Source organism: Pan troglodytes, chromosome 12 (genome assembly GCF_028858775.2).
Source record: "Pan troglodytes isolate AG18354 chromosome 12, NHGRI_mPanTro3-v2.0_pri, whole genome shotgun sequence".
NCBI lineage: Eukaryota > Metazoa > Chordata > Mammalia > Primates > Hominidae > Pan > Pan troglodytes.
The window spans coordinates 60,899,527-60,927,268 of NC_072410.2; the positions used below are offsets into that span (position 1 = coordinate 60,899,527).

Genomic DNA, 27,742 nt, shown 5'->3' on the forward strand with positions numbered 1-27,742 from the left:
ATCCTAGCACTTTGGGAGGCTGAAGTGGGAAGATCATGTCCAGGAGTTCGAGACCAGGCTGGGCAACATAGCGAGACCCCCCCGCCCCGCCGTCTCTACAAAAAATACAAAAATTAGCCACACCTAGTGGTGTGTGTCTGTGGTCCCAGCTACTCAGGAGACTGAGGCGGAGGATTGCTTGAGCCCAGGAGGTCAAGGCTGCAGTGAGCAGAGATTGCACCACCACACTCCAGCCTGGGCGACAGAGCAAGACCCTGTCTCAATTAAACAAACAAACAAACAGACAAAAAACCCTCAGTTTACAGTAGGGCAGGGTACAGAGAGAATAAACCCTAACTCCCCAAACCACCATTGCCCCCAGTGTCAAGATACTTGCAGATTTGGGCAAGGGATGAAGGGATGCTTTTGTTGTCAGTCAAGGTCAGAGAACTAATGTGACCCAGGCAGTGGGAGGGTGAATGTAAGGTAATAAATAAAGTGAAAAAAGTGTGTTCACAGGAGTAAGACTTCTATGCATAGCTCAGGTGTGGGGTTTCAGAAGAAATGCATCCTCAGTATGGAGGTGTGTTTGAGTTTATGCTATGGGAGAAAGCCAACGTCAATGGAGGTCTCACTGCCGCCCAAAGATCCAAGCTTACCTCCTCTCAGGGGGTGGGGATTGTGGGGAAAGCAAGCAAGACTTGAGCTTAGGAAGCCTCTCTGCAGAGCCAGCAGTAACTGGTTTAGGGCTCAAGAAAAGACACTGATTTTCCATAGAAGCCTAAGGATGAAAAATTTGCAAGACACAGAAAAAAGGGGATAGGCTTTCAATTATTTTTGTTGGGAGGATTGGTTTGCTTTGGGTAAAAGGAGGTAGACAGTGGACAAGGAGGGACAAAACATAGGGAGAGAGGCTAGGTGTGGTGGCTCACGCCTGTAATCCCAGCACTTTGGGAGGCTGAGGTGCGGGGATCACTTGAGGTCAGGAATTCAAGACCAGCCTGGCCAACCTGGTGAAACCCAGTCTCTACTAAAAATACAAAAACTATCTGGGCATGGTAGCACATGCCTGTAATCCCAGTTATTTGGGAAGCTGAGGCAGGAGAATCGCTTTAACCTGGGAGGCGAAGGTTGCACTGAGCTGAGACCGCGCCACTGCACTTCAGCCTGGGTGACAGAACGAGACTCCATCTCAAAAAAAAAAAAAAAAAAAAAAAGACACATCTTTCAGGGTGGACACAGAGGATTTTGCTAGTAAACAGCAGACACTTTGCTCAGGTTGGAGAGGCTTCTGACCCTTTGTACGCACTTTCCTGGGGCAACACAATTGGCCATCAGGACATTAGTCATGAGTTGTCCCCTCCCTTGAGGCGGATTCAACAAACAGGTTCTTTCCTGCTCTCCAAGCACGCCATCATACAGCATGCTGGCATGGCATTTGGACAAAGGTTTTCTACCTAACTTTGTAATTATATGGAATATCTCTGAGAAAGGTCCTCCCAGATAATGGTGTGACTTACTAGAGAACAGTAATTTATAACTGTAATTTGTTAATCCCATGAGTATCCCTAGAGGAGGAAAAATCTTGATTGTATGGAAGCTGTGTGGACTTAAGGTCTATATAAAAGAATTGACCCAAGGTTGCTCCTAGTCATCTGATGGGAACAACTCCTTCTTTGTGGACCCCTAGGTATCAAGGAATAGCTGCACACCCACAGATAGTGACTGATTTGGACAAACGGAGCTGATCACTCACTCTTCAGAGTGATAGAGACTGTCAGCTGAAAAATCACGAGAAATTCCGGCATCTCTAACCTCACTCTGAGAGTGGCAGCCCTGGAAAGGATAACTGTATTTCTTAAGAAGGGGATTTAGCCTCTGGCTGAAAAACTAAAAGCAAACTCTTTGAAGGAGAAGAGGTTGGCAAGGGATTTATACAGAAGTTGGCCAAGTATACGCACTCAACAGGTTGTAGGAGGAGCTGTGAATATTCGTGAAGGGGGTCCTGATCATGCATATTGAACAAACATGCATTTATTTCTTCCTGTCTTGCCCTGCTGCCCAGGCTGGAGTGCAGTGGTGCAATCATGGCTCACTGCAGCCTCAACCTCCTAGGCTCAAGCGATCCTCTCACCTCAACCTCCCAAGTAGCTGGGATTACAGCTGCACATCATCAAGTCTGCCTAATTTTTGTATTTTTTGTAGAGACGGAGTTTTGTCACGTTGCCCTAGCTTGTCTCAAACTCCTCTCGAGCAGAGGAAAGGAAGAGAAGCAGAGATACAGATTACAATTGTGCTAACAGTTGTCTGAGCATAACTGTATTAACAGTATTTCCACTACTGCATTTCAACTCATGTTACAGCAAGCATTTCAATGATATGACAATATCTTTGATCAAGGCATTCTGTAGTTCAGGAGTGAGCAGAAAGCAGTTAAAAGATCTAACAAAACTAATAAGAAGCAAAAAAGTTCAAAGAGCAAACTGTCAGGAACCTAGGAACTCAGAGAAAATGGGGATAAGTTCTGGATGAACAGAATTTACATACAGAATCCCAATCCATTTCTGAGGCAATAATTTTCTCACTGGTAGGTGACACTCCAGCCACCCACAAACCTCATGCTCCTTGTCTCAGTGGAGCTCCCCTTTGCCCCCTGACTGAGTCTGAGGGGCTTCTGCATGTTCCCTCCCATTGCTGCCTCCAGGATGCATCTTTCTGGCATCTCTAACCTCACTCTGAGAGTGGCAGCCCTGACTGCCTGGCACCTCATACACACTGCTAGCTCAGAACTCCTCAGGGTTCGGTCGTAATTGTTGTGATGTTGTATCCCTGAAGGCCAGATTTTATCTTTCAACTTTCTATCCCCAGGCCTGGCCCAGAGCCTAGTATATAGGATGGGCTTAATCCATGTTTTTGAGTGAATGACCAATACATAAATCCATAATAATCAAGCACACTGTTTCAGCAAACAGCTCAACAATATAGCTATCAGAGCGACTTTTTTCTTTTCTTTTTTCTTTTTTTTTTTTTTTGAGACAGGGTCTTGCTCTGTCACGCAGGCTGGAATGCAGTGGCACAATTGCAGCTGACTGCAGCCTCACCCTCCTGGGCTCAAGTGATCCTTCCACCTCAGCCTCCCAAATAGCTGAGACCACAGGTGCATGCCACCACATCTGGCTCTTTTTTTTTTTTTGAGGTGGAGTCTTGCTGTGTCACCCAGGCTGGATTGCAGTGTCATGATCTCAGCTCGCTGCAACCTCTGCCTCCTGGATTCAAGCAATTATTCTGCCTCAGCATCCCAAGTAGCTGGTACTACAGACATGCATCACCATGCCTGGCTAATTAGTGTATTTTTTTTTTTAGTAGAGACGAGGTGTCACCATATTGGCCAGGCTGGTCTTGAACTCCTGACCTTGTGATCTGGCCACCTCAGCCCAGCCACAGCTGGCTAATTTTTAAAATTACTAGTAGAGATAAGGTCTCTCTATGTTGCCCAGGCTGGTCTTGAACTCCTGGGCTCAAGTGATCTTTAGCCTCCCAAAATGCTGGGATTACAGGCATGAGCCATGGCCTAGAATAACTTTTTTCTGGTATTGTTACTTTAATCTTCATAAGAACATAACACAAGACTATTCACTACCAAATTTACACTTAAGCATTCATTTTTTTTTCTTTTGAGACGGAGTCTTGCTCTGTTGCCCAGGCTGGAGTGCAGTGGCATGATCTCGGCTCACTGCAAGCTCTGCCTCCTGGGTTCACGCCATTCTCCTGCCTCAGCCTCCTGAGTAGCTGGTGGCGCCTGCCACCACGCCCGGCTAATTTTTTGTATTTTTAGTAGAGACGGGGTTTCACCGTATTAGCCAGGATGGTCTTGATCACCTGACCTCGTGATCCACCTGCCTCAGCCTCCCAAAGTGCTGGGATTACAGGCGTGAGCCACCGCGCCCGGCCAGTATTCTTCTTTAAAGTATGGAATGTTTGTTGTTATTGTTTTGTTTTTGTTTTTGTTTTGTTTTGAGACAAAGCCTCGCTCTTTTTGCCCAGGGTAGAGTGTAATGGCGCAATCTTGGCTTACTGCAACCTCTGCCTGCCAGGTTCAAGTGATTCTCCTGACTCAGCCTCCCAAGTAGCTGAGATTGCAGGCACCCACCACCATGCCCGGCTAATTTTTGTATTTTTAGTGGAGACGGGATTTCACCATATTGGCCAGGCTGGTCTCGAACTCCTGACCTCAGGTGATCCACCTGCCTTGGCCTCCCAAAGTGCTGGGATTACAGGCTTGAGCCACCACGCCTGGACTAAAGTATGGAATGTTTTATTGGAGGCTTTTAATTATTTCATTTTAACCAGAGCACTAACTTATAAATAATCCATATAAAATCATCAGACTGTCCCACAATACCTACTAATTCATTAAATTAACAAAAAATCTAGGTACTGAGAATACATCAGCAAACAAAATAGAGAGCCCCTATTCTCATACAACTTACATTCCAGTTGGGGGAGGATTGGAGATAAGCAGTATAAAAGTAATGTCAGTTGTTTAATAAAGAAAAATAAAGCAAGGTAAAGGGGTGAAGAGTGACTGGGGGAGAGTTTGCCTAGTTAGAGTCAGGAAGGCCTCTCTAATAAGCGGACATTTGAGTCAAGGCCAGAAGGAAGTTAGGGCTGTATTCTGTGGATGACTGGGGGAGGCATCTTAGATAGAGGAACAGCAAGTACCCTGGGCCTGGGGTTTTGAATTACAGGGAAACCAGTGAGGCCAGAGCAGTGAGACGTGGAGAGAGTTGCAAAATGTGAAGTCAGAAAAATAGCAGATTCTATGGGGCCTTCTAGGACACAGTAAAGATTTTGCATTTTATTCTGGGTGAGATAGGGAGCTTTGGGAGGGTTGAAAACTGAGAAGGGACTTGGGTTTTAAATGGTCACTCTGGGCCAGGCACAGTGGCTCACGCCTGTAATCCCAGCACTTTGGGAGGTTGAGGCAGGAGGATTGCTTGAGCCCAAGAGTTCAAGACTAGCCTGGGCAACATAGTGAGACCACATTTCTACAAAAAATAAATTTAGGCCAGGCGTAGTAGTTCATGCCTGTAATGCCAGCACTTTGGGAGGCCGAGGTAGGCAGATCACTTCAGGTCAGGAGTTCGAGACCAACCTGGCCAACATGGAGAAACCAGTCTCTACTAAAAATACGAAAATTAGCAGGGCGTGGTGGATCACGCCTGTAATCGCAGCTACCTGGGAGGCTGAGACAGGAGAATCGCTTGAATGTGGGAGACAGAGGTTGCAGTGAGCTGAGATTGCACCACTGTGCTCCAGCCTGGGCAACAGAGTGAGACTCCATCTAAATACATAAATAAATAAATAAATTAAATAAAATAAAAAAATTAGCCAGGTGCGGTGGCGCATACCTGTAGTCCCAGCTACTTGGGAAGCTGAGGTGGGAGGATTGCTTGAGCCTAGGAAGTTGAGGCTACAGTGAGCCATGATCTCATCATTGCACTCCTGTCTGGGTGACAGGGTAAGACTCTGTCTCAAAAAAAAATAAATAAATAGATGGTTGCAATAATCCAATAATCCAAGTGAGAGTTGCTGGTGGCTTGGACCAGAGTTGTAGTGGAGGAGGTAGAAATATTTGGATTCAGGATATGTTTCAAAGGTAACACTAAAAGGGTTTGAATGTGGAGTGTGGAAGAAATTAATGCATCCAAGGATGAAGTTTCTGTGGGGAGCAATTGGAGGATGGTATTGCCACTTACTGAATTGGGGAAGAAATGGGTTTGGGAAGTTAGCAGATGCTGTGATGTCCTGTCCTGCATCCTCCTGGCCTACCTCTGAGTTTACTTGCAGCCAGGGTGGATAGTTCCCATAAATACTGATGGCTTCCACCTCAAGTTCGCCCTCATTCCTCTACTTCCCTGCCTGCAAGATCTCTCCATTGCCAGGGACCTTGTTCAGCTTGGCTGCACAGCAGATCAGAAGTGCTGGGGACCAGGGCAGGTGTGGTGGCTCATGCCTGTAATCCCAGCACTTTGGGAGGCTGAGGCAGGTGGATCACCTGAGGTCGGGAGTTCGAGACAAGCCTGACCAACATGGAGAAACCCCCTCTTTACTAAAAATACAAAAAATTAGCCGGGTGTGGTGATGCATGCCTGTAATCCCAGCTACTCAGGAGGCTGAGGCAGGAGAATTGCTTGAACCCAGAAGGCAGAGGTTGCTGTGAGCTGAGATCACACCATTGCACTCCAGCCTGGATAACAAGAGTGAGACTCCATCTCAAAAAAAAAAAAAAAAAAAAAGGAAGTGCTGGGGACCTAAGTCCCCCAGGGAACCATTGGCCAGTGAGGTGTAGGGTAAGGAATTATTGGGTGAGTAACCTGGTTTCTCTTTCCGTGGAGAGACTGTTCTGAGATGCCTGCTACAGGACTCTTCAGAGGGTATCCAGCAGGATTTAGCTTCAACTGCCCACAGTAATAACCTGCTCCTTAGAGCACCCTTTATTAACTCTCCTCCTTTCTCTGTCTTACTTCTATTATTTCCTCACTTGCGCTTCCTGGGATAACCTCCTGTATAATTTAGTTTCAGCTGCATAATAAGCCACCCCCAAAACGTAGTGGTTTACAATGGCCATTATTTTTGCTCATGATTCTGTGGGTCAACAATTTGGGCTGGACTCAACTGGGTGACAAATTTTCTGCTGGTCTTGCCTGGGCTTACTCAGTGGCTACAATAATATGGTGGCTTGACTGGGGCTGGAAGGTTTAAGATGCCCTCCAATGGTAGATGGTAGATGCTAGCTGTCAGCTGGCTGATTTAAAAGGCCTCAGATGGGTTGGCTCATGTAGTCCCAATACCCTTTCCTCCTCCACCAGGCTAGACTGGGATTCTTCACATGGCAGTCTTGGGCAGTGTTCCAAAGGGACAAAAGTGGAAGCTGCGAAGCCTCATGAGGTCCACAGTGCTGCTCCTACTGCATTCTTTTCATTAAAGCAGGGCTCAGGTGCTAGGCCAGATTCAAAGGGTGAAGAGACAAATTCCACTTCTTGGTGGCAGGGAAGTCAAAGTCACATTGCAAAGGAAATGTCATACAAGAAGGAAAGAATGCTAAGGCCATCTTTGCAAACAACCTACCCATCTCCCCCAACCCCCAAATTCCCTACGGATCTCCTTGTCTCAGAGTCTGCCTTTGGGGGAATCCAAACTAAGCTGGGGTGGGTAGGAATCAAAGCTCTGCCATAGACATGGTAACGGAGATGCTTCCTGGAGGAACCCAAGTGGAGACTTTGAACTGGCAGTTGGATTTATGAGTCTGGAATTCAGAAGGGAGGTCTGGACTGGAGATACTCAATTTGGGAGTCATTGAAATATATGTAAACAAAGACAGTCCTAGTTTGGACAAGAGCATATAAGGAATGTGTGTAGAAAGAAGAGGTCAGAAGGCTGAGCTCCAGGCCACTGCAGTGTTGACGGGCCAGGGAGAGCAAGAGGGGCCAGCAAAGGAGGCTGAGAAGAAGCAGCAGGTAAGGACACCAGCAGTGGTGTCCGGGGGCCAAGGAGAGAGTGTTCCAAGAAGAGCACTAGGCGGGGCGCGGTGGCTCATGCCTGTAATCCCAGCACTTTGGGAGGCTGAGGCGGGTGGATCACCTGAGGTCAGGAATTTGAGACCAGCCTGGCCAACATGGCAAAACCTCGTCTCTACTAAAAATACAAAAATTAGTTGTGTGTGGTGGCAGGTGCCTGCAATCCCAGCTACTCTGGAGGCTGAGGCAGGAGAGTCGCTTGAACCTGGGAGGGGGAGGTTGCAGTGAGCCGAGATCACACCACTGCACTCCAGCCTGGTGACAGAGCGAGATTCTGTCTCAAAAAAAAAAAGTCAACATTACAGTGTTTGTTTACAATTAACTAGTGATTGGGTCTTTCCGGTCTTCTCCACTCCCCACTCCCTCCCAAATCTTGCCTCGCTATTTGTGCCTCATTTTATGTTACCCAGAATGTTTTGATTCCTCCCCTTCCCCAAAGAGTAGCAATTTACCTTTTCTCCTCCAAGCCTTCCTAAACTTATTCTTGTCAGGCATTCCAGAATGTAGTAATGCTATAATTTCCTGAATACTGTATTCTATGCCTAAAAGAAAAAGAGCCAACTGAAAACTCTGGATTCAGCTCAAAATTAAAGAATTTTTCCGGCCAGGCACGGTGGCTCATGCCTGTAATCCCAGCACTTTGGGAGGCCAAGGAGGGTGGATCACAAGGCCAGGAGATCGAGACTATCCTGGCCAACATGGTGAAACCCAGTCTCTACTAAAAATACAAAAAATTAGCTAGGCATGGTGGCAGGCGCCTGTAGCCCCAGCTACTTGGGAGGCAGAAGCAGCGGAATTGCTTGAACCCAGGAGGCAGAGGTTGCAGTGAGCTGAGATCGTGCCACTGCACTCCAGACTGGGCGACAGAGCAAGACTCCATCTCAAAATAATAATAATAATAATAATCTTTCCCACTGTCTGTAAGCAGTTACTATGAAGCTTTAACTATTATTTCCTGTTAATAACTGAAACCTCAAAATACTTCTTTTGAAAAGATAAGACAATTTCCTATCTCGCCCCCTCAGAGATTGGCAGACAGCAGGTGGCCATGTCACTGCCTCACGCCATCACTGAGCTCCCTGCCATCACCTCCCAAATAAATCCTTGTACCCAATCCTGGTCTCAGGGTCAGCTTTTGGGGGACCCCAAACCAGGACACTGTTCTCTGGAATACCCAAATGTCTAGCAGCACTGGGCCCACACTTTGTGTGGCAAAAAATGGAGTCTGGCTGGACACAGTGGCTCACATCTGGAATCCCAAAACTTTGGGAGGCCAAGGCAGGAGGTTTATTTGAGGCCTGGAGTTTGAGACCAGCCTGGACAACATAGTGAGACCATGTCTCTACCAAAAATACAAAAATTAGCCAGGTGTGGTGGTGTGTGCCTGTAGTCCCAGCTACTCAGGAGGCTGAGGTGGGAGGAATGCTTGAGCCCTGGAGGTGGAGGTTGCATTGAGCCATGATTCATGCCAATGCACTCCAGCCTGGGTGACAGGGCAAGACCCTGTCTCAACAAAAAAAAAAAAAAAAAAAAAAAAATCTGGAGTCCAGAGGCAGCTAACCCTTTCAGGGTCCCAAAAGAGGCTCTGCAAAGTGGGGGAACCCCCACTTTGCAGAGCCTCTTTGGGATTGGCCCAGTAAGCATCTGAGCTTGTAATCCTGCACATGTAAGATACAGGCAAGAAAATGTTCTTTTTTACATTTTCAAGTAGTGAGAGAAGAGACATACAACAAACAGACATATTTTTACAATTTCAAAAGCATAGCACAATCTACGCAATGCTTATAATGGAAAAAACTAAATAAATACTTAAACAAAAAGTTCCCTTCCTAAGTGCCTTTTATTTTGTGATTTATTCTTTTTCTAGGTTTTTTTTTTTTTTTTCTGCCTCTTTATTTGCTCAAGTTGGGATTTCCAGAGTTTCATTTCAAGAACTAACTTGCTTTGCTTCATTTCCGTTGTCTGGGCTTTTGTTACCTGATGAGTTTGAGTGCTTTCAGGACATCTGATGCTTCAACTTCAATTAGCAAGCCCTCCTGAAAGAAAGAACACACCTTTGTCTCTTCTAAGTTAATTCTACAACCTTGCAAAATTTGATTTCCACACAAGAATGTGAAAATCATCTTAGATAATTTAGGCAGCAATTTATCTGACAAATGTAAGCTCAATTCTTTCAAATAAAAAGATGTGGAGCCGGGCGCGGTGGCTCACGCCTGTAATCCCAGCACTTTGGGAGGCTGAGGCAGGTGGATCATGAGGTCAGGAGATCGAGACCATCCTGACTAACACGGTGAAACCCCGTCTCTACTAAAAATACAAAAAATTAGCTGGGCATGGTGGCGGGTGCCTGTAGTCCCAGCTACTCGGGAGGCTGAGGCAGGAGAATGGTGTGAACCCCGGAGGCGGAGCTTGCAGTGAGCTGAGATAGCGCCACTGCACTCCAGCCTGGGCGACAGAGCCAGACTCTGTCTCAAAAAAAAAAAAAAAAAAAAAAGACGTGGAAAGCAAAATTGCTTTCATGTGAAAAAATTAGAGCTTACATGTGATTTCAACTTTTTAATATCAATTACTCATTAAATCTTTCCCTAGGTTTATCTCTAAATAAGAAAGTTTCATCTGTGTGAAAGCTAAAAACTGAGAATCAGTATTAAAATTTCACGACCATTAATGCTTTATCTGATTTTAAAGCATGATTAATTTTCCCTTCTCTAGGTGTTTAAAATGAATATCTCACAATGACAACGACAGAATAATAGGGGGCAAGGGCAATCACTGCCACATCTGAAGGCGGTTCATTGTAAAGTAATGCCACACTCTTAACCTGGGACTAAAAAATAATGTGAGTTTTTAAACAGAACTTCAACATGCATGTTTTTAAGTAGTGATGGCGCCCTCAAAAGAATGGTTCTAACCATCCTTCCAGATTGCAATTTCTTTCTTTCTTTTTTTTTTGAGACGGATCACGGATCTTGCTCTGTCGCCCAGGCTTGAGTGCAGTAGTGCAGTCTCGGCTCACTGCATCCTCCACCTCCCAGATTCAAGCGATTCTCCTGCCTCAGCCTCCTGAATAGCTGGAATTACAGGCATGTGCCACCACACCCGGCTAATTTTTGTATTTTTAGTAGTGACGGAGTTTTGCCATATTGCCCAGACTGGTCTTGAATTCCTGAGCTCAAATGATCATCCCGCCTCGGCTTCCCAAAGTGCTGGATTTACAGGTGTTAGCCACCACATCTGGCTGAGAAGAGGTTAATTTTTAAAAAGTAACATAAGTAATTTGATAACAAGCCTAGTGAATAAGATATGTAACCAAACTAATAGTATTGGCTTAGGAAAAAAAAAAACCTAGCAATAAAAGAATGAGATGGGTGTTTTTGCATTGCCCAGAACCTGCCTCTGGGTAAGTCTGTTTTGGGCACTGCAACAGATCATTGGCAGTTGCAGCTCCATGAGGCCAGGGACCTGTGCCTGGTACAGGACTGAACTGGGGTCTGCACACCTGGCTCAGTAAAGCCAAACATTCACTCTGCAGTTTGCAATAGGAGGAAGAACGGTATTTATCTTTGCAGGGCACCAAGCAAGAAGAATCAGGCGCCTCATACTTAAGACCTGACCTCCCCAATGGCTTGCAAGCAAGGGTTTTTATATTTATTTAGTTTTTGAGATGGAGTCTTGGTCTGTTGCCCAGGCTGGAGTGCAGTGGCATGATCTTGGCTCACTGCAATCTCCGTCTCCCAGGTTCAAGCAATTCTCCTTCCTCAGCCTCCTGAGTAGCTGGGATTACAGGCTCCCGCCACCAAGCCCGGCTAAATTTTGTATTTTTAGTAGACACGGGGTTTTGCCATGTTGGCCAGGCTCGTCTCGAACTCCTGACCTCAGGTGATACATCCACCTTGGCAAGAGTTTTTAAAGGCAGAGGCAGAGGTTACAGGCAAAGTCATAAATCAATACATGGAGGCTATATGCTGGTTTGACCTAAAAAGGCGGGACATCTCAAAGTGGGTGGTGGGGCATGGGGCAGGTTACAGGTCAGAGATTCAAAGATTTTCTGATTTGCAATTGGTTAAGATGGCAAAGGTTTGTCTAAAAATTTGGGGTCAGGATAAAAGAACGTTATCTCTGGCTCATGGGCGTGACTTCCTCCAGGCCCCTCAGAAAGAACTTCAGAAAAAAAAATGGCAGTCAGAGTTGAGTCCTCATTTCCCCCTAACCTGAGGTCTAGGTGCCAGTGGATTCATTTGCTGGACATCCATGTTTCTGAAAAACAACTCAGGGATCTGTTAGGAGGTTATCTTTAGTTTCTCTCGCTCCCTCCCTCCCTCCCTTCTTCCTTCCTTCCTTCTTTCTCTTTCTTTCCTTCTTTCTTTCTTTCTTTCTTTCTTTCTTCTTTCTTTCTTCTTTCTTTCTTTCTTTCTTTTCCTTTCTTTCTTTCCTTCTTTCTTTCTCTCTCTCTCTCTCTCTCTGTTTCTTTCTTCTTTCTTTCAGCAGAGTCTCACTCTTTCGCCCAGGCTGGAGTGCAGTGTTGCAATGTTGGCTCACTGCAATCTCCACCTCCCAGGTTCAGACAATTCTCCTGCCTCAGCCTCCCACGTAGTTGGGATTACAGGTGCACACCAGCACGCTCGGCTAAATTTTGTATTTTTAGTAGAGACGGGGTTTCACCGTGTTGACCAGGCTGGTCTCAAACTCCTGACCTCAGGTGATCCACCCACCTCGACCTCCCAACATGCTGGTGTCAGAGGGGTGTGAAACCAGAGCAACTCCATCTTGAAAAGGAGCTGGGAGAAATTAGGCTGAGACCTACTGGGCTGTATTCCCAGATGGTTAAGGCATTCTCTAAGTCACAGGATGAGATACAAGGTCAGCACAAGATACAGGTCATAAAGACCTTGCTGATAAAACAGGTTGCAGTAAAGAAGCCGGCTAAAACTCACCAAAACCAAGATGGCCACGAGAGTAACCTCTGGCTGTCCTCACTGCTACACTCCCACCAGTGCCATGACAGTTTACAAATGCCATGGCAACGTCAGGAAGTTATCCTATATGGTCTAAAATGGGGAGGCATGAATAATCCACCCCTTGTTTAGAATATTATCAAGAAATAACCATAATAATGGGCAACCAGCAGCCGTTGGAGCTGCTCTGTCTATGGAGTAGCCGTTCTTTTATTCCTTTACTTTCCTAATAAACTTGCTTTTACTTTGCACTGTGGACTTGCCCTGAATTCTTTCTTGGGCAAGATCTAAGAACACTCTCTTGGGGTCTGGATGGGAACCCCTTTCCTGTAACATTGAGATTACAGGCATGAGCCACCACGCCCAGCCTCTTTTTATTTATTTATTTATTTTTTCGAGACAGAGTCTTTCTCTGTGCCCATGCTGGAGTACAACGGTGCGATCTCAGCTCACTGCAACTTCCACGTCCCGAGTTCACACCATTCTCCTGCCTCAGCTTCCTGAGAAGTTGGAATTACAGGCAAGTGTCACCATGCCCAGCTAATTTTTATATTTTTAGTAGAGGTGGGGTTTCACCATGTTGGCCAGGCTGATCTTGAACTCCTGACCTTGTGATCCACCTGCCTTGGCCTCCCAAAGTGCTGGGATTACAGGCGTAAGCCACTGCGCCCGGCCTTATTAATCTTATTGTGAAAAATCCTCAGTGGCCGCAGATAACATCCTTGCAATACCTTTACTCCTTCGGCTTTTTGCCAGCACCAACACTGGCCTTTGCAGTACCCCTGACTTTCTCCATTCTGTTCTTGCATTCCTTTTGTTGCTTTCTTGAGGTCTTTTTCTTCTCATACAGGCCATGTCTTGCAAGTCTATGTTTGGTATGTTTGGGTTCATTTTACTTTACATAATCCAAGGAATCATAAATCATGCCAAAGCCACCACCAGCATGAGTTCTGAATCCAAATACAAAGATGCCATCCAGTGTGGTCTTATACATTTTGGCTAGTTTTTTCTGAATTTCTGTCTTAGGCACTGTTGCCTTCCCGGGATGAAGGACATCAGTGAGCATCTGTTTCCTCTGAAGTAGTCATGAACTTTCTAATTAGGATAGTTACCGTGTCATTCATGATGGTGGCCTACCCTCAGACAGCCAGGGAGGAGAAGGGTTATCTTTAGTTTCTATAGAGAACAAAACATCCCGGAATTCGAACTTTCTTGGCTATTGTTTTAAGCTACTATTACCTTCTTGCTTATCAAGTTGCTGGTTTACTTCTCAGGGCTAACTAGGTGCCTGGAATTTCCCCTGCAATAACTAAAACTTTTCCTTTATTTCCATGCTTTGGAGAAAGTGCATGGCAGGCCCCTAAGAGGAGTCCCTGCTACCTCTTACGACCATCTTGCGAATTACTGTACCCGTAGCAACTATAGTGCCTGGTGCATAGGAGGATGACTGAATGAATACATGCAGAAATTCACAATGTGACTAATTCAAAGTAACTGACACTCAATTGAATACACACATTTGAAACAGTTTTTAAAAGAAAATAGCTTCCATAATTTGTAAATACAACAATAACAGTTTATAGGAAATGTCCCAAGCTACTTCTATTTCTTTTTGACACAATACCATCTTCTGAATATATTCCATTTTGCAAAATAAAAAAGCACTTTACGGTGATTATGTTAAATAGAGCCAAGAGCATCATCCCTGTTTTAATAGATTAGAATGTGGGGATGTGGAAGAGATGAGTAATTTTTTCAACGTTAGTATTATTAATTAGAATCTCAACTTATAATAACTAACGCCCATTTCTGCCCAAATCACTGGAGGGAGGGCGGATTACCTATGGTGCTGGAGGTGAGACCAGCTTCTCGTAGGTATGGGATGGGGAGATACTTGAGCAAGATTGGGGTGCTCCAGAGAAGGAACAAAGTGGGAGCACATCTTGGGTAGGTCTTATGTCCCCTGCAGTCACCAACTAATAAGTGGAAGAATTGACACTCGCACTTAGCTCTCCTGAAGTCAAATGCAGTACTTTTGTTTTTAGGGAATGTGCTATAACAAACAGTTCATTTTAAAGAGAACTTTTAGGGATTAATAAGTTTTACCCAGAGAGTAGATCAGGAATTTTATTCTAATTGAAAATTAAATCTGATTTATGTATCTCATGTGTTTTGATTCAGTGTAATACATTTTACAAATGAAGAGATGTGGGAGAATGCAAATTATAGAAGTTTGTGTTTGTTTTGTTTTTTAAAGTTGTATTACATTCCTAGAGTTCTTCTAGCAGCATTATCCAAATCCCTTATTAACATTATTCAAGCCGGGCACGGTGGCTCACGTCTGTAATCCCAGCACTTTGGGAGGCTGAGGCGGGCGGATCACCTGAGGTCAGGAGTTTGAGACGAGCCTGGCCAACATGGTGAAACCCCACCTCTACTAAAAATACAAAAATTAGCCGGGCCTGGTGGCACGTGTCTGTAATCCCAGCTGCTCAGGAGGCTGAGGCAGGAGAATCGCTTGAACACAAGAGGTTGCAGTGAGCCGAGATCGTGCGATTGCACTCCAGCCTGGGTGACAAGAGCGAAACTCTATCTCAAAAAAAAAAAAACCCCAAAAAACCAAAAAACATTATTCAAAAGCATCTGCAGAACTTAATCCAGTAATTCTATTTTTTTTTTTTTTTTTTGAGACAGAGCCTCTCCCTGTCGCTCAGGCTGGACTACAGTGGCGTGATTTTGGCTCACTGCAACCTCTGCCTCTTGGATTCAAGTGATTCTACTGCCTCAGCCTTCCAAGTAGGTGGGATTACAGGCGCCTGCTACCACACCCAGCTAATTTTTTGTATTTTTAGTAGAGACGGGGTTTCACTATGTTGGCCAGGCTGGTCTCAGACTCCTGACCTCATGATCCGCCCGCCTCGGCCTCCCAAAGTGCTGGGATTACAGGCATGAACCACTGCGCCTGGCCAATCCAGTAATTTTTAAAGTGGTGTTCTTTAAGATTTCCTTGCAGAGGAAAATTGTTTCCTGTGAGCATCAACCCTAAGGCCTCCTAAGAAATTTCTGAGTTCAATAAATAGCAGATTTATGGCTGAGTGCGGTGGCTCACACCTGTAATCCCAGCACTTTGGGAGGCTGAGACAGGCAGTTCATTTGAGGTCAGGAGTTCAAGACCAGCCTGGCCAACATGGTGAAACCTTGTCTCTACAAAAATCAGCTGGGTGTGGTGGTGCACGCTTGTAATCCCAGCTACCTGGGAGGCTGAGGCAGGAGAATCACTTGAACCTGGGAGATACAGTGTGCAGTGAGCTGAGATTGCACCACTGCACTCCCACCCTGGTGACAGAGTGAGACTTCATTTCAAAAAAATAAAAAAAATCAGATTTATAATGAGCATCTTTAAGACACATTTTATGCCAATGTGGCAGACACTGCCAGCTGCTTGCCAATAGCCATTTTCCCATTGTATTTACTCACAGAATCCAATTTTATTCGGGGCACAGTCTACCCACTTAAAATATTGAATGCCCAGCCTCTCTTGTAGTTGGGGTTACTTTATGACATGATCTGGCCAACTCTCAGCTCTCAAACAGTGGCTTGTTGGTGCTTCCAGGAACATGCCCATTGTCCTTCCCTTCTTCCTCCTGCCTGACTCATGGACACGATGCTTGATGGTCAAGGAGCCGTCTTGCCACCACGAAGATGAAAGCAACAATCTAACGACGGTACCGGGAGCTAGGAGGAACCTGGGTCCCTAGAGCAGCTGCAGCAGCCTGGCCTGCCCACCTTTGAATCCTGACCATGTGGGAAAACAAATCCCTGTTTGGTAAAGACATGGTAATTGGGTCTCTGTTTACATGCATGCAGATGCAATGCTGACTGATACATTCAGTATTTCCATTTTTGTGCCTTTTGTACAGCTCCAGTAAGACCAAGTAACAAGATCATTGCTACACAAAATCTTCTCCTGACTAACCTCCTGAACACAGTTCTTTCTTCTATGACATATGTTTCTGTAATAATAGGTCACATGTAAATTGGTAACTAGGGCACTGAGGACAGCATAAAATGGAAGTCACTTTGGTTTCTATGCTATTTTTCATTGCACATTAATATTTTGAAGCAATTTATGAAGATCTTAAAGGAAAAAAATGAATCCTGAAGAAATACTTTCCTTTTGTGCAAGCAGTGGCAAAATAGTGACTTTAAGGACCACGAGTTTTCCCCCAAAGTTAAATTATCTGGTAAAAGTGCAGCTGGAGAATTTACGTGTACATATCATTCATTTAATTCCAGAAGCCTTTTTTTCCCCAGTGAAGATGATCTCTCATTCCCTCACGTGTCTACATCTCAGAGGAGGCAGTGTGAGCCCAACAGTTTGATGCTGCAAAGGCTGACTGACGATGAAGGTGGGTGCACGTGCAAGCGCAGATAGAGTGGGCTCATATATATATATATATATTTTTTCTTTTTATCAGCTTTATGATTGTTTTTGTTAGTGCTCTGGTTACAACATTGCATTAGGATTTGAGCAGTTTGCTACAGACCTATTTCCCTGAAGTCCAGTTTTTATTTTATTTTACGAGACAGAGTTTCTCTCGCCCAGGCTGGAGCGCAGTAGCATGATCACGGCTCACTGCAACCTCTGCCTCCCAGGTTCAAGCAATTCTCGGGTCTCAGCCTCCCCAGTAGCTGGGATTACAGGCATGGGCCACCACGCCCAGCTAACGTTTGTATTTTTAGTAGAGACAAGGTTTCACCATGTTGGCCAGGCTGGTCTTGAACTCCTGACCTCCTGACAGGGTTACATCATATTGCCCAAGGCTGGTCTTGAATTCCTGGGCTCAAGCCATTTACCTGCCTTGGCCTCCCAAAGTGCTGACATTGCAGGCATAAGCCACCGCACCCAGCTGAGAACTCATTCTTTTTGCCTCTTCTGGCTTCTGATGGCTGCTGGCATTCCTTGGCTTGTGGAAGTATCACTCCAATATTCGCCTTCGTTTTCACATTACCTCTTCCGTGTCTGTCTCAAATCTCCCTCTGCCTATCTCTTACAAAGATGCATGTGATGGCATTTAGGACCCACCTGGATAATCCAGGATAATCTCCCCATCTAAAAAGAAATCTGAAAAAAAAAAAAATCACATCTTCAAAGAGCCTTTTCCAAATAAGGTAACATTTTCAGGTTCCAAAGATATCAGGGATTAGGACCTGCTATCTTAGGGGATCATTGTTCAGCCCACTACAGTAATGTTTTTGTAGCTGGAGGAAAATTCCTACCAGGAGAATACCAGGAGGTATCTTTTGCTTTCTTCTTTTGTCCTTTTCTGTCCTTGGAAAACATGTTTATTTCTGGAAAACTAAGAAAGATGATGTCTTAGTTTGTTCAGAATGCTGTAACAAAAATACCATAGACTGAGTGGCTTCAACAACAGATTTATTTCTCATAGTTCTGGAGGATGGGGAGTCTAAGAGCAAGGCTCCAGCAAAGTCAGTGTCTGAGGGTCCACTTCTTGGTTCAGACACAGCCATCTTCTTGCTGTATTCTTGCATAGCAGAAGGAGGGCCAGAGAGCTCTCTGGGGTCCCTTTTTGTAAGGACATTAATCCCATTCATGAAGGCTCCACCCTCATGACCTTAATTCCTTCCAAAGGTCCCATCTCCTGATACACACTAGGGGTTAGAATTTCAACATTTCAACATATAAATTTGGTTGAGGGTGAGGGGAGCACAAACATCAGTCTATTGCAGGTGATGACTGTTTTCTTATAAAACAATAAGAATTACATTTGCCAAAGCATCAGTGTGATAGTATTTGTGACTCATTCATAAAAATGTTTGATTGTCTTCCATCAAGAAACTCCTACCAAGTTAAGTTAATGAGCAGTGGAGCTGGCAAAGCAATACTTGAGAACTTTTACATGCTGTGTCATTAGATCCCATCATGATTTGCAGGCAGAATATAAAATCTTTGGCGTTCACTACTTAGAGTCATTATCACCGCATCACAAAACCAGGCTGTGGCCTCAGGATCCTTGCTAAATGCCACTGAACACAGGGGTGTCTTGCTTCACAGGGAGAGTCGGAGACTTAGCAGGCTTTGATGTGTTTGAGAGCCCCTAGAATGAAGGGACAAACAACCCCTGTTAACAATAAGATCATTTTGGCACTATTAAGTCTTTCTGAAATCTGGTTTGGAGGTCCAGAATTTAAACTTGCCCTGCTTTTAGACTCCTTTAAAAAAAAAAAAGTGTTCTACAACTTTATTCAAATAAAGTTTTCCTTAACAGGAAAGAATATTGTATTAGTCCATTCTCATGCTGCTATAAGGGACTGCCCAACACTGGGTAATTAAAAGAGGAAAGAAGTTTAATTGACTCACAGTTCCGCATGGCTGGGGAGGCCTCAGGAAACTTACCATCGTGGTGGAAGGGGAAGCAAATACATCCTTCTTCACATCGCAGCAGGAAAGAGCAGTGCTGAGCAAATTGGGAAAAGCCCCTTATAAAACCATCAGATCTCATGAGAACTCACTCACTATCACAAGAACAGCAGCATGGGCTAACCACCCCCGTGATTCAATTATCTCCCACTGAGTCCCTCCCATCACACGTGGGGATTATGGGAACTACAATTCAAGATGAGATTTCAGTGGGGACACAGCCAAACCATATCAAATATTATGGATTAATTAACTATGGCCAAATTTAATCAGTGCAAAGTCACACTTATTTTTCTTTCTTTCTTTCTTTCTTTCTTTTTTTTTGAGACGGAGTCTGGCTCTATCGCCCAGGCTGGAGTGCAGTGGTGCGATCTCGGCTCACTGCAAGCTCCGCCTCCCGGGTTCATGCCATTCTCCTGCCTCAGCCTCCCAAGTAGCTGGGACTGCAGGCGCCCGCCACCATGCCTGGCTAACTTTTTTTGTATTTTTAGTAGAGACGGGGTTTCACCGTGTTAGCCAGGATGGTCTCGATCTCGTGACCTCGTGATCCCCCCGCGTCGGCCTCCCAAAGTGCTGGGATTACAGGCGTGAGCCACCGTGCCCGGCCTATTTTTCAGAATAGTACTTTAGTCTTGTAAAAACTCTCATTGTTAAGTAATATATATTCTATTGAGAAAGTCAGGTCTAAGAAAAGAAAGAGTTGAATGATTCTCATGAGTCTTATCTCATTTATAACAGATTTGGGGGACATTTTATTTTATTTTTTATTTTTTGTAGAGACAAGGTCTCGCTATTTTGCCCTGGCTGATCTCAAATTCCTGGGCTCAAGTGATCCTCCTGCCTTGCCCTCCTAAAGTGCTGGGATTACAGGCATGAGCCACCACACCTGGCCGAACATTTTAATTTCATTTCTCACATCAGTTTTTTTTTTTTTAAATCAAACCATGACAGTAAAGTGGGAATGTCTGCTTTATCAGAAAACCTACTTTTAAAGAATTTGATTCTAATTTAGTCCATAAAATTGATAGCATACACATTTTTTCTTGCGAATTAAAAATGTTTCAAATATGTCACTTCACTTATTCATGCAACATGAATGGGTTATTTTTTTTTTAAATTTAATTTTAGGTTCTGGGATACATGTGCAGAACATGCAGGTTTGTTACATAGGTAAATGTGTGCCATGGTGGTTTGCGGCACCCATCAACCCATCGCCTAGGTATTAAGCCCCTCCCTCTCCCAGCGCCCCCCACAGGACCCAGTGTGTGTTGTTCCCCTCCCTGTGTCCATGTGTTCTCACTGATGAACAGGTTCCTAGTTTCTTTTTCTTTTTTTTCTTTTTTTCTTTTTTTTTGAGACGGAGTTTTTTGCTCTTGTTGCCCAGGCTGGAATGCAATGGCGCAATCTTGGCTCACCGCAACCTCCGCCTCCCAGGTTCAAGCAATTCTCCTGCCTCAGCCTCCCGAGTAGCTGGGATTACAGGCATGCACCACCACGCCCGGCTAATTTTGTATTTTTTTTTTTTTTTTTAGCAGAGATGGGGTTTCTCCATGTTGAGGCTGGTCTCGAACTCCTGACCTCAGGTGATCCACCCGCCTCGGCCTCCCAAAGTACTGGGATTACAGGCGTGAGCTACCGCGCCCGGCCACAGGTTCCTAGTTTCTAAACACCTATTATGGACCAGGACCACTAGACACTGGGATACAAAAGTCAACAAGACCCGGTCCTGCCCTCAGGGAGCCTGAAGTGTAAGGGGATGGAGAGAGGACCCAACTTCTCATGGGCTGTGAATGGTCCGTGGGACTGGGCTACGCTGGGCTGGGCTGTGAGAGTAAAGCAGAACCCAGCCAGTCTCAGGGAGACTAGGGGCCTCTTCCAAAAGGAAGCTGAGGCCTGAAAAAGAAAAAAAAAAAACCTTTTCCTCCAACAGTGACTGTGTGAGGGAAGGGGGTGTGTATGAAGGCCCAGAAGTGATAGTGCTTGAGAAAGGGAGGCCGCATGGCACAAGCACCAGGTTAAAAGAAGAGGCTGGGCCAGCCCCAGAGTGGCCCCATAAACTTATTAGAGGGTTTGGACTCCATAACAATGACAGGATCCCTTCCTTCTATTCCTTTTCCTTCCCTTCCTCTTTCTTCCTTCCTTCCCTCTTTCCTCCCTTCCTTCCTTTCCTTTTTCTTCCTCCCTTCCTTCCCTTCCCTCCTTTCTTACTCCCTCCCTCCCTTCTTCCCTTCTTCCCTTTTTCCCTTCCTTCCTTCCTTCCATCCCTTCCTCCCTTCCTCCCTCCCTCCCTCCCTCTCTCCCTCTCTCCCTCCCTCCCTCTCTTTGTTTCTTTCTCTCATCTTTCTGTCTCTCTCTCCCCCTTTCTTTCTTCTCCCTGCCCTTCCCACCTCTCTTTCACGCTCTCTGTCTCTTTCTTTCTCTTTTAGACAGGTCCTCACTCTGTCACCCAGGCTGGAGTGCAGTGGCAATCATAGCTCACTGCAGCCTCCAACTCCTGGGCTCAAGCCATCCTCCCACCTCATCCTCCCAAATAGTAGGGATTACAGGTGTGCACTACCACACCAAGCCATTGAAGGATTTTCAAGCAGGGCAAAGACATACTCAGATCTGCATTTTATAATGATCATTCTAGTTGCTGTCAAATGGCTCAGATGCTGGCAAGCCTGGAAGCAGAGACCCCTCGGGGTAGGGAGAGGCAGATCCAGGGGAGAGAGTGTGGTTCCCTGAACTAGGACTCAGTTGGGAAGAAAAGAAGTGGATGGATTTGAAAAACAATTTCCCTGAGCAGGTTCCCCTACTGCAACCTCCACCTCCAGGTTCAAGCGATTCTCCTGCTTCAGCCTCCCGAGTAGCTGGGATTACAGATGCGCAGCCACCACGTAATTTTTGTGTTTTTAGTAGAGACAGGGTTTTGCCATATTGGCCAGGCTGGCCTCTTAACTCCTGACCTCGAATGAACCACCCACTTTAGCCTCCCAAAGTGCTGGGATTACAGGCGTGAGCCACCACGGCCAGCAGCCCTAGTGATATTCTTGAAACAAACAACTTAGGTATTTAATACATCTAAATACTTTCTTGGAGCCATGAAAAATGTCAGTGGTCTGTGGTGAACGAGTTTTCAAATCTCTTGCTTATAGGCCTAATTTTATACCTATAAGAGCAGGCTTGCAAATTGCTTTCTCTAATTTTTATTCCTATGGTCATATGACATTAGTCTAAATAAGTAAACTTCACCTGTTCACACGCTATAGAAACACAGCAAAGCTGCTCCAGGCTGGGCACCGTGGCTCACGCCTGTAATCCCAGCACTTTGGGAGGCTGAGGCAGGCGGAGTACCCCCGCAAGGAGTTCAAGACCAGCCTCGGCAACAAAGTAAGACCCTGCTTCTACAAAAAAAAAAAAAAAAAAAAAAATTAGCCAGGCGTGGTGGCGGGAGCCTGTAATCCCAGCTTCTTGGGAGGCTGAGGTAGGAGAATCGCTTGCACCCTGAAGGCGGAGGTTGCAGTGAGCTGAGATCGCATCACTGTACTCCAGCCTGGGCGACAGAGCGAGACTCCATCTCAAAAAACAAAACAGAACAAAACGAAACAAAAAAACAGCAGCTGTAAAAAAGGATGAATTCATGTCCTTTGCAGGGACATGGATGAAGCTGGAAACAATCATTCTCAGCAAACTAACACAAGAACAGAAAACCAAACACCGCAGGTTCTCACTCATATGCAGGAGTTGAACAATAAGAACACATGGACACAGGGAGGGGAACATCACACACCGGGGCCTGTCCGGGGGTGGGGTCTAGGGGAGGGATAGCATCGGGACAAATACCTAATGTAGATGACTGGTTGATGGGTGCAGCAAACCACCATGGGACATGTATACCTATGTAACAAACCTGCAGGTTCCGCACATGTATCCCAGAACTTAAAGTATAATTAAAACACACACACACGCGCGCGCACGCGCACAAACAGAAAACCAACCCTGCTCAGATCCTCACAGCAGCAGGTGTGGCCGCCGCTCCTCTTACCATTGCACTTTCCCGGCTTCTCTCCAGTAGGGGAGTCCGCCTGCTGTTTTGCGGCTCGCCGGGGTGCCCACCCCCCACAGTAAAGGGATGGGTGCAGGTCACACACACCACACTTCACACGAGTGGAAAGGGCAAGGACCCGCCTCTGCCCGAGCCCACCGCACATACCGTTCTTTAGCCTTCACCTGGAGCATCAGGGCGGTGCCTTGGAGGGCAGGATGATTTCGGGCTGCGGAGGCGGCGACACAGGCCTGACAAGGCGGCAGGTGTCTGGCTGCACGTCTTCTCTTCTCCAGCAGGTGGCAATGAGTTAGTGTCAGCCTCCAAAGAGGACAGAAGGCACAAATATTTACATTTTTTTTTTCCTTAGGCGAAGTCTCTCTCTGTCGCCCAGGCTGGAGTGCAGTGGTATGATCTCGGCTCACTGCAACCTCTGCCTCCCGGGTTCAAGCGATTCTTCTGCCTCAGCCTCCCGAGTAGCTGGGATTACAGGCACCCGCCACCACTCCCAGCTAATTTTTGTATTTTTAGTAGAGACGGGGTTTCACCATATTGGCCAGGCTGGTCTGGAACTCCTGACCTCGTTATTTTAACCGCCAACCTTAAAAATATTTAAATTTTGCTTAAACTAGAATAAAATAAAAGGTGCTAGGAGCTGCGAACAAGAAGAAGGCATCTTAAAATGCTCATAGAAATAGAATCCTAAATTTTATGATTTTTTTTTCTTTTTTCTTTTTTTTTTTTTTTTTTGAGATAGGGTCTCACTCTGTTGCCTAGGCTGGAGTGCAGTGGTAAGATAACCTCCGAGTAGCTGGGATTACAGGCGCCCTCCAGCACCCCAGCTAACTTTTAATTTTTTTTTTTATAGAGATGGAGGTCTCGCCATGTTGCCCAGGCTGGTCTCTGGCTCCTGAGCTCCAGTGATTCTCTCCTGCTTCGCTCTCCCAAAGTGCTGGGATTACAGGCATCAGCCATCACACTGGGACCCTTTATGGCTTTTTATATTAAAGATGATGCCACTGACCAGTGCCAGTGGTGAAACAGTAGAGTCTGAAGATGACTCTGGGCTTCCAGGATGAGGAAAGAGCTGTAATCCAGTGCCTTCCTATTTCTTCCAAACTCAGCTTCCCATGACTTTCTCCCTCCCCGCTGGAAGGGCTGCAACTTCCAGTGGGCACCCAAGACTTCCAGGTAAGAGGCAACTGGCCTTCTCAGATAACTCCTGACTCTTGGCATCTACATCCAGACAGCCTGATGCCACATTGTCTATGTGGACCCCACAGATAAGAATGTTCAAGTTTTGGTCTTGAAAAAGAGAGAACAAAAAGGGAGGAATGTGCCTTCATTGGAATGCTCACTATGACCTGTCCAACAGAACACTCTGTTAGTGGTGGTGGTTCCCTGCAGGTCTGCATCTACAGTGCTGTGACTTTGCCTGAGCTCCGTTGTACAACATCTGCTTGTCTTTGCAGAAGAAATTCTTGCCTTCTCAGGTGAAAAGAATTCGAATGAGGGGCATAAGGCCGAAGGAGAGATTGTTGTAAGTTTTAGAGCAGGAGTGAAAGTTTATTAAGCTTTAGAGCAGGAACTAAAGGAAGGAAAGTACACTTGGAAGAGGGCCAAGCGGGCGACTTGAGAGACCAAGTGCACTGTTTAAACTCTTTTCTTTTTGAGACGGAGTCTCCCTCTGTCACCCAGGCTGGAGTGCAGTGGCGTGATCTCCGCTCACTGCAAGCTCTGCCTCCCTGGTTCATGCTATTCTCCTGCCTCAGCCTCCTGAGTAGCTGGGACTACAGGTGCCTGCCACCACGCCTGGCTAATTTTTTTTTTTTTTGTATTTTTTTAGTAGAGATGGGGTTTCACTGTGTTAGCCAGGGTGGTCTCGATCTCCTGACCTCGTGATCCGCCCGCCTCGGCCTCCCAAAGTGCTCGGATTACAGGCGTGAGCCACTGCGCCCGGCCTGTTTAAACTCTTGACTTGGGGTTTTATGCGTTGGCATGCTTCCAGGGTCTTATGTTATTTCTTCCCACTCCTGAGATCTTAGCGGGAAGCTGCTGATCACCAGTTTCTTTCTTTTCCTTTCCTTTCCTTTTCCTTATCTTTCTTTTTTTTTTTTTTTTTTTTTTGGTCAGGGTCTCACTCTGTCACCCAGCCTGGAGTGCAGTGGTGCCATCTCGGCTCACTGTAACCTTGGCCTCCCAGGCTCAAGCAATCCTCCCACCTCAGCCTCCCGAGTAGCTGGGATTATAGGTGTGTATCACCATTTCCGGCTAATTTTTGTATTTTTTGTGGAGACGGGATTTCGGCATGTTGCCCAGGCTGGTCTTGAACTCGTGGGCTCAAGTGATCCGTCCACCTCAGCCTCCCAAAGTGCTGGGATTATAGGCATGAGCCACCAGGCCCAGCCTTCAGGCATTTTCTTTTCTTTTCTTTCTTTTCTTTTTTTTTTTTTTTTTTTTTTTTTGAGACGGAATCTCACTCTGCTGCCCAGGCTGGAGTGTAGTGGCACCATCTCAACTCACTGCAACCTCCACCTCCTGGGTTCAAGCGATTCTCCTGCCTCAACCTCCCAAGTAACTGGGATTATAGTCATCAGGCCCGGCCAAGCATTTTCTAGTTATTAGGAGACTGCCTTTCCCTGGAGGGGGCTGTGACCAATTATTACTTTAGAAAGACAGTTAACAATTGCCTGACCATCACCTGATGGTCGGTGGACACTCCTGGTGTGTGTGTGAGGGCAGCCCTTTCCTGCCCTGCCCATACCTCACTAGCTACCTACTGTAACAGCCCTGGTACCAGCATATCACCCATGCCTTCTCTTGCAGACCCCCAGCTTATAAGTTTCCCAGTAAAGCCTGTTCCTTTATCTACGATGCTGTGAACTTGCCTGAGCTCCATTGTACAACATCTACTTTGAGCTGCTTTCCAGATGATGACTATTCTTTTGCCTTCCATGCTCTCACCATTGTAAGCTCTCTGGGGACCAACATACAGAATGAAGCAGCAATCTTTCTAATTGGAAGAAGGCAAATAAAACCATGATCTATTTTCCAGTGGGATGTCTTTAAAGCACTTAAAAAGCATCATTTGGATTTGGTATGAGACTTGAGAAATATGTAATTTTCATTTCTCCGTTCTTATTTATGGCACTATCAGTTTAGTTGATTTGTAAAATTTATCCTGGCGTTTTCTGCCCTACATCTCTATGGAAATATCCAGGTTTGCTGAACAGGGCTCTTTTCTATGGATTTGATGGAGGCACTGAAGAAAAGAAGTTGCCCATTGTGACATCCACTTATGTAGTCTTTTGTGCTTCAAAATAAATGCATAAAGACCTTATCAATCACACAACAACACAGTGTCATGATTTCACAACTTCTTGTAAAATGTTTGCATAAACAAACTCTTTTATATTTGGCCTACTAAACTAATTAAGAGAAAACAGCTGTCTAAAGTTACATTATGGAAATCTCTGTTGTGCCAACATGCAAAAATCGTTATTCTCTTGAATATGATTAAGGTATTGTGTTTGGAAGTAGCCTTGAGGGTTCAATTTTTTTTTTTTTTTAAGACGGGTTTTTGAGACTCTGTCGCCCAGGCTGGAGTGCAGTGACGTGATCTTGGCTCACTGCAACCTCCGAATGGGCTCAAGCCATCCTCCCACTCAGTCTCTCAAGTAGCTGGGAATACAGGCTCATGCCACCATGCTCAGCTAGTTTTGGTATTTTTTTTCTAGAGACAGGTTTTCACCATGTCGCCCAGGCTGCTCTCCAACTCCTGAGCTCACACGGTCTTCCTGACTCAGCCTACCAAAGTGCTGGGATTACAGGTGTGAGTCACTGTGCCCAGCATAAAATTTCTCATTACACCTCAGTTTCAGGTACAGGTTTTGGTAATTTAATCCCAGCACTTTGTATGTGTTCTTCTAATGATTTTTTTTTTTCCTTTTCAATGAGGAAAATCAGCATCTGATTGTAGCTGAATTCTGTTTCTTTTTAATAGTAAAATGATTTCTATCTCAATCATACTAAGTGTATGAAAACTAAACTTGCCATCATTGGTATCAGCCCTTCGGTTTTTCGTTTTTACTTTCTTTCTTTTTCTTTTTCTTTTCTTTTTTTCTTTTCCTTTTTTTTTTTTTCTTTTTAGACAGAGTCTCCCTCTGTCACCCAGGCTGGAGTATGCAGTGGTGTGACCTCAGCTCACTGCAACCTCCGCCTCTCAGGTTCAAGCGATTTTCCTGTCTCAGCCTCCTGAGTAGCTGGGATTACAGGTGCCCGCCACCACACCTGGCTAATTTTTGCATTTTTAGTAGAGATAGGTTTTCACCATGTTGGCCAGTCTTGTCTAGAACTCCTGATCTCTGGTGATCCACCTGCCTTGGCCTACCAAAGTGCTGGGATTACAGGCATGAGCCATTGTGCCTGCTGACTTCCCTTCATTTTATGAATAAAATAGGAGCAAAATGCAATCGAACATTCAAATAACTGCATAAACAAACTGATCACCAAAGCTAGTGACTGCCAAAATTGAACTGAAACTTTTGGCTGTATCACCATACTGTAGTTCAAAATATCAATTCATCAGCTGATATAGAAAAACCTGAACTGAGTGAAAAGTGGCTTGGGGTGTGAATGTGTAATACATAGAAGAGCAGGTGGTAAAATCGGAAGGACTACCTATATATCATTACAGTCAATGACTCTATCTAGTAGTTTAAAAGCTTACTTTCAATTTTTTCTTAATAGACTTTAACAG

General features: G+C 45.4%; 1 protein-coding gene and 1 pseudogene across 1 annotated transcript in view; one reads left to right on the forward strand and one right to left on the reverse strand.

Moving 5' to 3' along the window:
- FAM161A (FAM161 centrosomal protein A) overlaps nucleotides 1-26,037 on the forward strand; it is a 63,614-nt gene extending 37,577 nt beyond the window's left edge. Inside the window, exons 9-10 of the transcript XR_010149507.1 lie at nucleotides 16,811-16,923; nucleotides 25,810-26,037. The gene's annotated coding sequence lies outside the window, so the exon portion shown is untranslated. The remainder of the gene's footprint in view (nucleotides 1-16,810; nucleotides 16,924-25,809) is intronic.
- On the reverse strand, nucleotides 13,248-13,653 carry LOC129143131 (small ribosomal subunit protein eS24-like; annotated as a pseudogene).
- Nucleotides 26,038-27,742: the final 1,705 nt, after the last annotated feature.